General features: G+C 40.1%; 1 protein-coding gene across 1 annotated transcript in view; it reads right to left on the minus strand.

The window, feature by feature from the left end:
* The window catches only part of LOC139718140 (cadherin EGF LAG seven-pass G-type receptor 2-like), a 168677-nt gene that overhangs the window by 57619 nt on the left and 94553 nt on the right, over positions 1 to 16505 (minus strand). The gene's annotated exons all lie outside the window — the stretch shown is intronic.

A 16505-nucleotide genomic window follows, 5' to 3' on the forward strand; every position in this document is an offset into this window, starting at 1 on the left:
TTCATGTGACTCGCCAACCTTGAGTTACCCCCAGGATTATTGCTTTAGCTAGTGGTACTAAATCCACTCCATAGACATTAGCATAATGGAATGAGGAGAGGTATTTAGTGTAGTTTTGTTAATGTGACATGTATTCTTTCGAGGGAGGTATTCATCCATCTTTCCATAAGCCGCTCGATTCCAGGCAGTCGTAAAGACCATACTTGATGAGTTCATATTCCATATGTGCATGCCGTAAAGAGGCAATTACTAAAGGTTACGGAGTTGAGACAGAGGGACAATCTGCCGTTGGGCTTGAGACATCTCTGTAAGCTTGAGTTCAAACATTGCCCACATGTCTGCATTTGTGTGTATGTGTGTCTGTTTGTCTGTCCGAGTGTCGTGTGTGCGGAAAGTGAATTTTAGAATGAAAGGGCTTAATTTTATCAGGATTGAGTGGAAGACTGAGGTGGGGTGGGGAAAATTAAAGTCAAGAACTGTCACACTTGGCTAGAAAATGGAGGAAGCTCCATGAAGCAGGTGACTGGAATGAATCTCACACCCTGGTAAACGGTGATGTTGAAGGCCGACTGGTCAAAGACAACCACACATCTAGCCAGGTGTGCTGAATCGCCCTCCTCAAAGTATATACTGCTGCTTTCAGAGATGAAATGGAGCTAGGTGATGAGTCATTCACGTCCACAATATCAAGAGAAACCGAGGTTACCTAATAATTGCAACTGCATCTCCGAGAGAAGAAATTTTATAGGCCAGCTCCTACCAAATTTTGCTGAGACGGTTTAAAAGTTTCATTTCCAGATCCCTGTGTTAGAATCGTACTCTCATTAAACCATGCCACCTGTCCATTGGGAGTCGTTAATGTCCACTGAAATATTGATAAGTGCAAAGGGCTGAGGAGGTTCATTCCCATACAGTATTTGAAGACAGAGCATTCTCTATTACTTGACAAACTTCTCTTTGATATGCCAAGTAAACAGGGGAAAAACACAAAAGATTATTTCCTCAATTCATATTTCCGTGCTTCCGCTGTATTTGCTCATTATGCACCAGAGCTCAGGGCTTTTATTCACACAGCTTCCTGTGAAATTCCTCTCCCAAATCTGTGACATTTTCCCCTCGTGTAAGCGAACCCATGAACAGCATTTCACCTCCAATTCACCTATCTACAACATGTTGATTCCTTCTCTATCTCCCCTCCACCCTCCACCCCCCCCCCCTTCCAATAGTAGAGGTAGTCTCAATATTCAGCCAGACAATAGCTGGCATGGAACGTCACACTAAGCTGATAGCAAACCCACTTCCACTCATTGATCATGCATATCACCTCCACATGCAATGCAGAGTAATATATCAATATCAAAAGCCATACCAACCTCATTGACACAGTATGCTATTGTGTATTGACTATGACAGCAATCTTGTCAGTAGCACCTTGTGTCAGGTCAACAAATCATTCTAAATCAGTATCTATTTATAAGGCAGTCAAACAGAAATAACAGGATATGGAATACAAACAATATCTTCTTTATAGCCTCTTCAAGTTCCATCATACCATCTCTGTCTGTGTACAGTCTTTTTGAGTACACTATAATTTCCAATTCTGGTCCCACATTGACAATCTGTATATTGGGGCTGCAAGTGAGACTAGCAGAGATTTTCTCTAGTCATGAAGATGCTTGGCATTGTACATACCACAGCAAAGAGAGGGAGAAGAGATGCGGGCAGGGTTGAGATGCAATTTTGGCTCATCAACCATGGGGAGAGCCCACTGCTGTCCCACTATCAATCTTCCTCTCTCCCTTCATCTATCTCTTCCTCCTCTACCTTTCTCTCTCCATCTATCTATCTTTTTTGTCCATTCATTCTATCTCTCTTTTTTATCCCTCCCTCTAGCTCTTTATGTGAAGTTAGTTCTCTATTTTTCTGTATCTCACTTTCTTAATCTCTCCCTCTCCACTTCACCTTTTTCTCCTTTCATTCCTCTTCCATTTCTATCACTCCCTCTCCTTCTTTCTCTCTGTCCATCTCTCTCTCTATCTCTGTCTGTTTCTCTTTATCTCCTCCCTTTCTCTCTCTCCATCCTTCCCAGAAGGACAGTTGGCTAATGGAGCAGGAATCCTCCACGGACATCTCACACTCCCAGGCATGGTTTCGCAAATGACCTGTGAGGATAGCGACTCTAGCTACACCGGTCGCCACGGAGACGGGATGAGGGAAGAGAGAGGAGATGGAGACGGAGATGGAGAGGAGAGGAAAGGGGATCGGTAGAAAAAAAATCAGGGGTGGGGCACGAATGTTTATCTCCTCATCGGAATACAAGAGGATGATAATACAAACCGGAGGGGAAGTGATAGGGCATGGGTGGGATTATTGGCCACCTACTGCTGATGTGGATGAGATCCATCTGGACACTTTTTTCCCAAAAAAATTTCAGTCTGAAGACACTCCTTGATGCTTCCACTTCTATGAAAGGGAAGACATTCAGCACTGGTGCCCAAATCTAAAGCTATCTGGCAAATCAGGAATACACAAACAGTGTCTTTGGTATCTTTTGGAAAAAGATATCGCATTTAAATATGCATGTATTTGTTTGTGTTTCAGCATTCATGGCATTAGGAGTTTGGAGTGAGTGAAGGGAGAAAATATGGAGGGAAGGAAAATGGAAGGTAGGAAGAAAAGGATGGATAAATGGATGAATATTAAAAAAAGCGGTGAATTTGAGTGTGGGGGGCATCTCAACTTGCTGAGGCAATAACATGTCTGCTCAGGATGTTTGTAATGACTCTCTGGTCATTAATATGAATGAAGCTGACACGCACTCATTCATTTGATCAAAGCCCGTGGCAAAACATTAGATTAATCATTGCAACCTCCAGGGGGCAGTGCTACATTAGGAGGTGTGTAATGAATAATGTGGGAAGCACAGCTCTCCCCTCTACCCCCTCCCCTCTCATAAAAGAGCCAACTGTCAGAGGAAAAACATGTTGCTGACAGGTATAAACTCTTTACACGGGGTCACTGCCTCATCACCATCATGGAATATAGATACATAACTTTGTTCGTCTTAAAATATAAAAGAAAATATACATCTCACCTTTTTTAAAGCTATATAATGTCGCTGGGGTAACGGGATAATGTTCTTGGGGTGACAAGATCTTGTGTCTCGAATTTTGGCGAAAATGACTTTATCTGATTAATGGTCAGATAATCAGTTAAGTGATGTCCTGTCCAAATCCTAGCTGTCTTACTCCAAAATGAAGCTACTACGGCATGTCAAAGGAAAGGCTAACTCATTCGATATAGGTCTTTGGCTGCCATGTTTTTCGTTTGTTTGTTTGGGGTTGTTTTGATTTTTGTTTTGTTTTTTGCTCTCCTGAACATTTGACATTTTGTAGATGTGAGGTCTTGTCGCCCCAGCGATGACATTTTTTTACTATGTGTTAACATTCATTTCTTTGTGTTTCAATGTTAACTAGCAGACATCAGTGAGTTGGACTTTTTCCCCATCTGAAATGATGAGGGAAAATCCCTCACAGGGAGCTTTTATCTAAAGGTTAATATATGACCATGCATGCATCGCAAAATACACATATTCATCCTCAAAATCCAATATTAGCTGCTGGCTTCAAACCATGTGCTATCTAGCAACTATGCAGTGCATCATAATGAGCTAACAATTCTGCTAGATCTACACAGATAATCCATTCATCAAGTTGTATTATCTGTTTTCAAAGCACACATGTATTTGGTGAAAATGTGGGAGGGTATATCTACTGCAGATATTAAGTTTGTCAAGCGAGGCAAATGACCAGCACCAGCAGATATGTGATGCTGTGCCTAGATACCATGTTGCCTTGGCAACAGGAGGAAGGGAAGGGAAGAAGGAAGGGGCAGAGAAGGGAAAGGGAGAGAAGGGAGGGGGAGGGGTGATGGGTTGAACAACTCTTTCAGTGAGGAGTGATGATAGAATGTGATGTCACAAACAAATGGAACGGGTCAAAAAGATGGGATCGGCCAAGACGGGGATGGATCAAGTGCGGCGCGTCGGTTTTTGTTTGCACACATGGCGCTGCAATCAGATTATAAGATTTTCAAAATGTAATTACCTCAGATTTCTCCATCCTCTACTTATCTTACCCCACCCCCTAAAGAAAAAAGTGAGTCCATGATGTCTCATATTTTGTATGTCAGTTAATCCTTATTTGATTACCTACAGTAATGCAGACATGTTTTCATATCTTTTCTCTCTTTCTGTGTCTTTATATCCCCATTCTGCGTGTGTGTGTGTGTGTGTGTGTGTGTGTGTGTGTGTAGAGAGAGAGAGAGAGAGAGACTGTTATACTCTATATTACATGTGTAACATTACATGTGTATGAGCAATCCATCTACTGTACACAAAACAAAACAAGAACTATTTCAGAACTACTTCCAAATAGGGCCTAAATAGTAGTGATAAATCTGGCTAAATATAGAATGTCCATCTTGTGACAAAACTTGACATATATATTCTGCCCACACAAGTACAGAAAAATACCATTATGGGCTCATGAAGTATGTTCCAAGAGTGTTCTTCTCGCACACACACTCTCTCTCCTGGCATCCTTAGAGCCATTGCCAAGGCAGGAGGAGCTAATATTTAGGAGGAGGGGTAAATGTTTGTGCTTTCCACTAATAACAGGAAATTAAAGTTTGCCCTCTACGCAGGCGGAGTATCTCTCACGGGCAACTGTTTGATCAGCGCAAGATAGGAGTGTCTCCGTGGGGAAGACGAAGACCCTGAGTTCTAGATGCACTGGAGGAGTGCAAAAACATCAACACATTAGGCCAATCCCTTCTTCTATCTTCATCTCTCTATCTCTCTTTCTCTATCTATCTATCCATCAATTTATATGTCTGTCTATCTATCTATCTATCTATCTATCTATCTACCTATCTATTTATCTATCTATCTACCTATCTGTCTATCTATCTGTCTATCTATCTGTCTATCTATTTTTCAATCTATCTATTTCTCTCATTATCTATCTATACATCTATTCATATATATCTCTTTCTCTATCCCTGTATCAATCTCTCCCTCGTTACCTATCACAAAATATATTCATGAAGCTAATCTCTCCATTTCCCTCTCAATATCTATATATCCAGGAAAAATCCTGATTTCTATATTCAGGAACAAGCACATCTATCTCTCTTTTTCTATCAATCTATCTATCAATCTATCTATCTATCTATCTATCTATCTATCTACCTGTTTATCTATCTATTTATCTACTTATCTGTCTATCTATCTGTCTATCTATTTCTCAATTTATCTCTCCCTCATCATCCATCTATATATCTATTCATATATCTCTCTTTCTCTATCCCAGTATCAATCTCTCCCTTGTTACCTATATATATTCATCTATCACAAAATATATTCATGAAGCTAATCTCTCCCTTTCCCTCTCAATATCTATATATCCAGGAAAAGACCTGATTTCTATATTCAACCACAAGCACATGAAGAAGAAATCAGAATAAAATGGATTGCTGGGGCATTGTTTCATCAGGGTAAGAATCACACTTGTAAAATTGAACAAGGACCATGGGATATAGTTTAAGAATATAAGTAAATATTATAACTAAAGCTACAGCATGCACACACACACACACACACACACACATACACACACACACACACACACACACACACACAATAAGAGTGAAGAGCATTCTGACCTCCTTATCTTAGTTCTTCACTTCAGTCACTAAAAGCATATCAAATAGCTAACTTTGCACATATAGTTCAATGTATGTATGATAACATAGGTTTTTCTTTCGTCTGTTCAACATTGTATGCTTTTTTTTATTCATATTTCAAACTTCACGAGGGCGTCTGGTACCATTTATACTACATTACCCTAAATAGTTTACGTCTCGGGATGCACAAAACAAACTATAGAGGGCAGATAATGATACACACACACAAGCCGCCGCATGCCTTCCTACCAGAATATGCACTCTACTGATGATCACATAAATTGAAGTTTTATTGCAGATGACTCAACCACTAGGAAAACAGTGTCAATTTGCGATAAATTGCGCTTGGAAATCTATTACTTGCTTGGTGGATATCTTTTGTTGTGCCGACAAGACATGGTTGCAAACATATAGTCACAGAAAAGAAAAAAAATAGTTTAAATGAAATTAATGTGCCCAGCAACATATTAATTAACAAGTAGCCAACGTTTCTCCATGGGAGGGAAATAAATTACAGAGTGACTTTGAAAATCTGCCCAGTGCTGCGGAAGAATTTGTTGTCTGCCAACAACTGTGACAGAACGGGTGATAAATGCCATCACCAAGAAAGGCATTAAACCTGATAAACTTGTCGAAAACGAAGAAACAGCCAAATTCTTTCAACAAAAAAAAGGAGTAAAGATATCAATAATCACTCTAGAAATGTCATCACCTTTTATATCATTACCACAAATAAAAAAGAGCAAGAGGACTTGAATGTGCATCCTTGATTCCTTGTTTATTGGAAGAAACATTTATCAAAGTGACTGTTTGTAAATTTTCGGTATTCATTTTCTTTTCTTTTCCATACTTCCATTACAAGGGATTACCAGCAAATCTTACTGGCTGTCAAAAGTCTTCTCTGGGCTTATCCCACATCATGTGGAGTCTCACTTTCTCCGCCTGACTGGCACCTATACCTTTCCTTTCTCTTTCTATCTTCTTCGCAAAGAAGAATACTGTTGCTAAGCAACAATGCATGCATACAGTCAATGTTGCATCCATGGAGATGCACTGGATTTCCATACACAAGGTCAAAAGAAAAGCACTGTTCAGACGTGGTAATATTTCTGAGCATATACTGTAAGTCTCACTTAACTTTTAGGAAACACTTACAAAAATGCTTTATTCTTTGGTATCTTACAGTGTCTATAAAACAAATAAGGCCTAAATTTCAAAATACTGCTTATGACCAAATCCTTCTATATTTCTTCTTCCTCTTCCTCAAAGACATAGAGAAGGAAAGAGAGAGATGTTTGGCAGAGGGAGATAGAGAGAAGAGCAACACTTCTGTACAAAGAGCCGAGGATCATTTCGTCTCTCATCAAGACCCTCGCCTTGAACAAACCCATAGGAGCCTTGGGGGTATTAGCAGACTCTGCCCATCTATCCACATCTTCTGTCCTTCTCTTTTCCCTCCCCTTCCCTCATCCTCCCCCCCCCCCATCTCTCTTTCAGAGATCACCTACATCATCGCTCACTATCTACACATGGCACATCCCCAACACCTATGTACAAACGCACAAGGCGTGTTGCTTTACTGACCGACACACAGTAAACATTCCTTCTCTCTCTTCCTCTATCACGCACTCTGTGAGAAGTTCACTTTGGTCAAATTTTGTGAAAAGTTCTCTCTCTCTCTCTCTCACGGTCAACTCAAAAAGTGTTGCGACCTTTCTAGCTTTGACTGATGATAAGTGCTATCCATCACCCACAAGATGGAATACCTGGCAAAACTGTAACCATGACCATAGAATATTTCACTATTCATACAAAACCCAAATAGAAGAGATTATGCACTATTTCTCTTAAAATGGATGCCGTACAGGAAGCCAAGTCTTTACTCTTTTTTGTTGATAGTTTGTATCTCTCAAATGAACTTTTCTCTTCCTGGAAATGGATGCTTTTTTGATGATGGGCAGAAACTTAATCCTCTCACCTCCCCCCCCCCCATCCCATCTTGCTGAAAAATATATATCTCTATCTTTCCTTTTGTCTATTCTTAGCAGTTGTGATTGCAGGGAAACATGATGATGAATGTGGTATGGGTTGGCAGAAAATGAAGTCTTATACAGAGACTCATCTTCATCGCACCAACCCATCCATCTTTGCTCTCGCTCACTCTCCAATTCTTCCTCTGTTTTGACTTCTTTTTTTCCCCTCCTCCTTCTTGGAGGACACCCATCGCTGCTGTCTGTCTTGTTTCTTTCCTTCCGAAACCCATCCGAAAAACAAATGCAAAACCCCGCTTTTGCCCACACCGGCCCAATCTTTGCTTTGGCTTGATAAATGAGGGGTATTTAACGGGCTGATGTGGCAGCCCATCACGGCAGAATATTGCCTCCTCCGCCGAATACTTGTTTCCAAATCGACCGACAGGCAACGGCCGGATTGAGTGTCGTCAACACGAGAGCGCAATCACTGTTGGCGATGCTGCATGCGTCATGAATCATTCTCGCACACAAGGAGCCCAAACACATTTTGGAATGTCCAGCTTTCGAGGGGGAAAAATGAATGCTTACTAATTCAATTTGTTGCACAAGACTCTAATTGTGTGGCAAATGAATTCTACCTCTGGGAGAGTCACTTTATATTGCATCCAGTTATTAGTGCAAATAATGCACATATCATTACTCTCGTTCACATGAGTCAACCCACTGTCTTCCACGATATGGCTCCATTCAATGTATTTGACTCACAGCATACCAGGTTCCTTAATCCAAAGGGTTAGCCTTACAGTGATGTATGTAAGAACTACTTAAATCAGTATCAATTGCAAGAGCTTGGGGAAATTACTCACACATACTAAACACATACACACACACACCAAAAAAACAAAAGAAGAATTGTAAGAATCCCTTCATTAGACAAGGTTGCTTCAAAGGCAAAAGCATTTTCAGGGTGATATTTACCATTAATATCACAGACAGATTAGTTTTTCATTATTGTTACTGGAGATTTCTAATATCAAAATATCTAGTCCCATACATCCACATCTGTGTTGGTACACTTTGGAATATGAAGTCTTTTGGATAGTTTTGCATTTTTTCTAACATCTTTGATACTGACCCACACAAGAGCGAATGATAGCAATCCTACAGAAATGATGAACAAAAAAAAAGAACTGCAAGACAGTTTAAACAAACAATTTAGAATTAAAAAGAAGAGAGAAAATGTAAAAGAAAAAGAAAACATGAAGAAAAGAGCTTGTAGCATTAACCAAGTTATACTCATGTGTATGCTATATCAGTGGAAACATTTGTGTACACAGGACTGCTGTTCCTTCCCATGTAACTGAGACGTGGAAAGCATGCTGTCATTTACTTTCCAGGTCTGAGATGCTAAATTTACACATTTCCAACCTCCCCATCCAAACAGCCGAGGAAACTCTAGCCTTTAATCAAGTCAAATTCTTTTTCTCTCTCCAACCCTCACCTCGGATGCGGCTCAATATTTTGTTACAAGTGCAGAATGCAGTCTGCCAAGCCTTCTTGGCAGGTAGAGGGCTTTAGTGATTAAATTTGGGAACTCTGAGGAAAGAACATCTCGCAAAAAATATGGAGGGTGCAGATAGCACAGAGAACAGGCATCAGTCCCTGCACGAAATGCCCCGGTACTACAATTGTCATTTCAGAATTACGACACCATGAAATTGAAAAAAGTCTTGTGGTATTCACAGAAAAGGCAATCTAAAATGATGACTGATGCATAAATATTTCAGAAGAGAATGACTGTCTCAATGCAACGTCTGAATCTGGACGACTTCATCATCCTCAAAAAAAAAAAAAAAATGTTCAACCAGACACGTTCATTCTTATTTCACACTAGGAAGGCACCATGAATGTAGACTGGCAATGAAAAAAATTACTGATGAATACAAATCAATAGCTTTTATACACAGACAAAACAATTTGTTCATCAGTGATAATTTATTTTAGACTGCCCACAAATGGACTTTCTGTGACCACTTCAAGAAACTTTCTATATCAGGGATATATTATATCTGTGGCAGAGGTTTCAATGCACTGAAGGTAGCATCAATGTCTTGTATTCCTACTACTTGATGTCTGCAGATTGTCAATAAGGACCGATAGAAAAGCAACATCAAATAATGACAACTCAGTCTGCTCAATAATTTGCATTCATGTTTTTCCCCCGGTACAGGAAATCTTCACAGGGGCAAATAGTAGATACGATGGATGTCCAATAGTCCCCCAATTACCATCACAAAACTGAAGGTAAGAGTTTGATACTCTAGGGGGCCAGAGTTTGCCTTTGTCATGATCCTTCTCACAATTGGATGATCTCAGCAGCGATACGACAGGTTCGCCGAGGACTCCGTCACCCCTCCGAAAAGTGTCTCGGGCCAAACATAAACTCCGGGCCTAAAACTACTTTGAAGAAGAGCGAAAACACGATGGAAATTTGAGCAGCACCCCTCTCCCCTTTCCCCTCCTGACTTGTGGGAATTACCGAAAGTGTCGAATTTTAGCAAGGCAAACATTCGCACTTCTCCAGTTTCGCCTCGCCTCGGTCCCCGGCACATCGCCCGCATCTTCTTTATAGAGAGGAGGGGGCAAAAGAGTCCCCTCCAGAAATGGGACGTCATGAATGGCTAGAGCAACAAAGGGGATAGTCTGAACCAACAAAGACACGGGAGCTCGGGAAACAATCTGGCTGCCCCCTTTCCCTCCTGTTTGGCCAGCACTGGTCGGACGTAATCCGCAACCCCCCTTCCCCCTGCTACGCGATAAACCGATTGGATGCAGATTTTAGGGCAATAGGTGCCACAACGGAATGAGGGAGTGGTGGGTAGTGAAGCAAATATTTTTAGCTGAAGGGTACACATTGTCAATGCCCAACATTTCCATACAGCAATACAGATGACCAGTTACAAAATCCGTATAAATCATTGGTAGATAGCAAGTAGGGCCCTAACCCCAACTCCTTGAGACAGCGTTAATGTTCTGTTTCTCACAGTTGACATAATATCAACTTTAAAGTAATATACTGGTTGATCTAATTTATGAAATCAAATTCAACAGGGCTCAATAATTTCAGTGTTCGTATCTCCTGATTTTTATTCACTTCTACTTTTTATTCAAACAAGCATCAAACATTTACTTCCGCTTGGAAACTAGAAAGGAATGCACTTTAAATGACTAATAGTTGATTGTTTTTCTTTAAATTGACATTCTAATGTTAGACATACACATTTGAGTATCATAAATACTGAATGGCAAGTCTTCTTTTCAGTGTTGACACTCAACTAAAATAATGCCGATTTGAACTGTAAATTGAAAACAAGTGCGAGAGATAAAGTGACATCAATGTGCTTTTCACGGTAACAATGCAAGGCAAGCCGGATGCTTTACATAGTGTGAACCTTCTTCACAGACAGTGAATAAAGGGGAACGCCACACTGGCATTTTCGCAATTCTATCTATGGAAAGCAGCATATATATATATCGCACCCCGTAAAGCTGCACGCATACATTGACCACAATCCACTTCCATTTGTGAGTAGGCAAGAGACAAAAGAGCAAGATTTTTTTTTCTTTCATCCATCTCACAATTGCCTGCTGTCATTATCTCTCTCATTCATAGCTCCCAGATATTTGAGCAGATGCGGTCATTTGTCTCGACGCATTGAAAGTGGCATGCTCTTCTTCTTGGGGCAGTGTTGCACTTGAAGCCTAATTCCCTTCCTTCCTTCCCCTCTCCTCTCTCCTTCTTCCCTTCACTAAGAACATATAATTCATGTATGCAATTAAATCTAGTGTATATATATATATATATATATATATATATATATATATATATATATATATATATATATATATATAGTTAAATAAAATATGTAGAATTTTATATGTTATTTTACATGTACATATATATATAAATATATTCATATACATATTATCTATTTCCTATTTATTGACCCAGGAAAGATGTTCTCTTCTAGGGAGTGAGGTCCACAAAAATAGAAAAAATAATATCCATTTCAATAGAATCACACTTGCAAAATGACAGTTAGGGGGAAAAAATTTTACTGCGCACAGTCAATTCTGCAGGCTGAAATGAATTGGGTAATCACTGCTCAATCATTAGTAAATACTGTCGAAGGAACTTGGAAATGCATTAAATGGTGTTAGGATACTTAAAGACCACCATCTAGAACATGATCCATTCATTTGGAAGAAACAATTAGGGCTCATCAGAATATCATTTGGAAAGGATAGTCAGGAGAATCACAATAATCCTAAATAAAATCATCTTAAATTCTCTTATTGGATGATCTGGAAAAAAAAATTCATGAAAAATATCTTATCTTTGTAATGCTGCTATCATTCGCAAAGGAAAACTAAATGGCAGTTGACATAATTCTGCAAGATACTGTATACGCTATATATTTCGCGGGGGTTTTATTTTCGCGAATTTCGCGAGTCGGGAGCTATTCGCAAAATTAACAACACGCGAAAATATTACCTTCCAAAATGAATCCCTTGCCTTGATGATACGAACATTTCAGTACTAGTATACCATGTCATGGCTTACCGAACAGACCATGCTGGCTAAGCTTGTTTACATACATATAGCATGTCCACGTCTACTTACGAATACTGTAGAGAGCAGACCCATTATCGCAAGGGGACCACTCGTCAGAAATCTAGCGCGATGGACTTAACCACTTCAAAAATGTTGAATTCTAACTTACTAGTTCGGAGAGTTTGGTAAAGTATTTTTCATGCAGTGTATAACTAGTATCATTCTTATTTGCTAGTAAGTTGAAAATTCACACTTTCTTTGTTACTTCATATTTTCTCTGGTTCCCCAATCGCGAATTTAACCACTCGCGAAAATTATAGCGTATACAGTATAAAAAGTGTCTTACTGTGGTAATTGTAAACAACACTTGTGCAGATGCCAATTGTTGCATTCCCTTCTGAAATACTTACAGACTTCAATTTGACCACTGTATTACATTCAGCTTTGTCATAAATTAACCTTTTGTTTGCTGGATATAAGGTGTATCACACATGAATTCTGCGGAAAATGACTAGTCTTCAGAGGCAAAGGGTTCATGTAAAAATGGGGTGGCGTGATAATGTTCTCATCAGATGTGGCAAGCAGTGAGCCCAAAAATGGAGAGGTAAGCTCAGCATTCTCGTCACATACAGCCCGATAATTTGCTAAGTGGAGAACGCCTGGGGGGCACCGCGGTTGTCATCAATAACAACAATCATCTGTAGAGTTTCATCACGCATGCGGATCACTGCTCGTCAATTACAGATCACGGCGAAGTTCGGGCGCGACCGCATCCCTCAACTCCAGGGCCGAGATCTACCCACAAGCGACATCCTCCATCCAACATCCACCCTCTGGAAGAAGATGAATGTGCTGAGAAGGCAATTGTGCTCCCTCCCAGTTGGACAGTAAGTACATTGAGCGAGATGATGTCAAACACAGAAGCTCCCCCTATTTTTGAGAAACAATTTTTTTTTGAGGAGAAGTCGACGTATGGGAGGAACTCCTGCAAGTAGCATGATGAGCAAGTTACATGAAATTCCTCAACAGATGTCAACAGGCACGAATGTATTGTGAAAATAATGATAATGATGAATAATTGCAATGGACGTCCATGAGTTGCCACCCTGGCTCGGCAATCATGCTCAAAGTGTGTAAAAAATCACTGCACAGCACATGAAAGAAAGCTACCATGATGGCAAAAGCTCAATGCACTATTGAATGAGGAAGGCATTGTGAATTGAGAATACAGACAGGTGTTTTGGAGATGGAGAGGATATCTCATGTGTATCACAGACAGGATTCTCTACAAGCATGTGACCTTTCACCCCACATTATCATGGTTTGGGAATGATGGCACTGGGAAAAAATTTGAAACACTGCTGGCTAGAACAGAGATTCATTTATTGAAACTGGATGTATATAATTATATGCATAAGTTATGAAACATTCATGATTTGCACTGAATACTGAATGCTAAAAGCACAAAAATGTATAAAAAATACACAAATTTATCTTTCTTACTCCACATTTTCTTATAAAAACTTCTATGTGCACACACACACAAAAAAAAATGTGTGTAAGTCAATGTGAAACTCATGAGGTCATGATATCACCACCTTGTCTTAATTTCACTTGTGGTTGCTACTAAAATTAACATTTTGTGGAAAAAAAGTGCAAAACTTTCGAATGCATTCATTTTCTATCTTGAAATATTTAAAAAAATCACCACCTCTTTGTGTGTTTGACTTTCCTCATTACACTGAAGCCAACATGGGGGGAAATTGCACATTAATGCTTGCTCTTCACTGCAGTTAATCCCATAGCATTTTTTCTTTAAATAATGGGAACAGGAAAAAAAATTAAATGATATGGGCTTGAATGTGGGCATCATTATTGGAGATATGACAAAGAGCAGCCGCCTTTGATGACAAAACTTTTCATGAAAGCCCATCAGCAGCACACACGCATGTTGGAAAGATGAAAGGTCCCGCCCCACAGAATGTGCTAAATTGCATGAAAATCTATGATACGATAGAACGAAGAAAACTGGGCCATGAATTGGCAAGGGACGGGATGGCTACTGAAAGTGGGGCAATGGGTCCGACAGCTTTACACGCTGTTAGGAGGAGTAATTAGAACATAGCTCTCTTGGATTTGCAAGGAGAAATGTTCTGCAGTGTCTTCACCTATAGATGAGCTTTTGTGAGTCATCAACCTCTTTTGGCTCCACAACAATTGTCCCTCATACTTGAGGATGACCACAGCTCTAGATTACTTTTTAGCTGCCACTGTGTCAAGTTTGAAAGAATGGCGGATGAGGCTTTAACTCTATATTACACAGAGTTTATGTGAATCTGCTCCTCCATTTTCGCTCGGCCTGAAAACAGCCATACACCATCTGTCCTTAGAAGCAATGTGCAGAATTAGGTACTACTGTAGTCACTTTTTCCTACAGATTTTAAAATATACTCACTCAGGCTGTTTGAAAATCTTAATTATGTTTTCAAAATTAGTACAATGATTTCACTACCCATTCCACTATCTTAAATCACACACAAACACACAGACACACACACAGGAATTTGACCATGATTACCTTCCACACATTTACTGATTCATATGTTCACTAGGAAAACAACATGATCCAAAGGACCCTGGTTTGATTTCCAAGTCTCACTGAGCAATGTTGTGTGTAATCATACTGTCCCCTCTAGTAACAGGCAAAACGCTCTGTCCCTCAGATAGGACATAAAATGGAGGTCCCGTGTGCAACAGAGTCACAACTCGTGCACGTAAAAAAAAGATCCCGCTTCATTTATTCATCGCAAAGAGCAGGGTGTTTAACCCGGTGAAGTGGTCCCACCTTACATCCAACTGGACCCATGGAAGACCAGCTATTGCAGCTGAATATGGGCTATCCAGCCCTCTTCACAGATGGAAATGAAACAAACAAACAAGCAAGCAAACAAACAAAACATCAACTCATCATCTCTGGCTAACAATTTCGTAAGACTGAAGGCATAATTGACTAGTGGGGTGCCTCTTAACTTGTATTTGGAAGATCTATCTTATGCAACTATGGTATACGAGCATGTTAGCTGAGTTTTGAGGGTGGTGTACCCTGGGCCATATCTCTCTAAACAGGGACGTACGTGATGAGCATAGCTGAGCAGTTTCTACCCTCAGTCAATGCGATTGCAAGCATCATTAAAGAGCCCTCTGGAGGGCAGCCAGAAGGGGGAAGGGAATGACGAGAGATGAAGAGGACGGGAAGGGCCCCTTCGATTTTCCCTCTTTATCCTTCTTCGAGAGGTGGGACGGGTCGCGGGGTTCCTTGCTCCTCTTTCTTTCGGCATGCAAAAAAGTACTTCCTTTTAAAAAAGACTAATAAATCAACCTCATGGAAGAGCTGAACTGGTGCTGTGTGATGGTGGTTAATATTTGATAGTCGTTGTGTGATTATAGGCCAATCAAAAGTTTGGTGCACCCGCGGAAGAGGCCCTCCTCTGGAAATATAAATAATTATTTTCTTCTCCAACACTCTCTCTCTTTCATCTCTCCTCCACCCCTTCTCTTCCAAGTGATGATGCGGGGGAAAACATCATGGTTGCCGCAATACTGCCTGCTTTAAGGACAGAACTTACAGTAGTTGTCCCAGATTCTCATTTCCTCCAACACAGTTCCCTCCTTCGACTCCTGTCACATACAATACTCAGAAGCACAAGTGCAAATGTTGTTTAAATTGCACGGTCGGTGGGTGTGCATAATTTAATATCCCTTTTACCAAATTCTGATTGCTCTCCTGCGATAGTGCTTTACCCTTAATAAAGTTCCACACCGCCATGCCTGTTCAACATCAGTCTACTTCTATGCAGATTTACCTCTCTATCAATTGCTGCACTTTTGACTTTACCTAGTAAATCTTCCCTTTTCTTGCCTTGAAAAAGAGCACCAAACTTTTTTCATCAAGTAAAGGAGAACCTTCCCCTCAATCACCCCCATACTCTAATACATTTTACTTTGAAATTCACTGGAATATATTTCAGTTTCTCTCCCTCTACTGCAGTCTCCTGTTTCCTTTTGGGATGGTCCTTCATCTACATCCTGCCTCCACCTTTTTCCATATGTCTGTCTCTTCTTCCTCTATATATATCTCTTTCTATATATACCTCTCTCTCTCCTTTCTTTCT

The sequence above is a fragment of the Diadema antillarum genome, unplaced genomic scaffold (assembly GCF_040938485.1).
Source record: "Diadema antillarum isolate AM-2024a unplaced genomic scaffold, OU_Dant_1.0 scf00000089, whole genome shotgun sequence".
NCBI lineage: Eukaryota > Metazoa > Echinodermata > Echinoidea > Diadematoida > Diadematidae > Diadema > Diadema antillarum.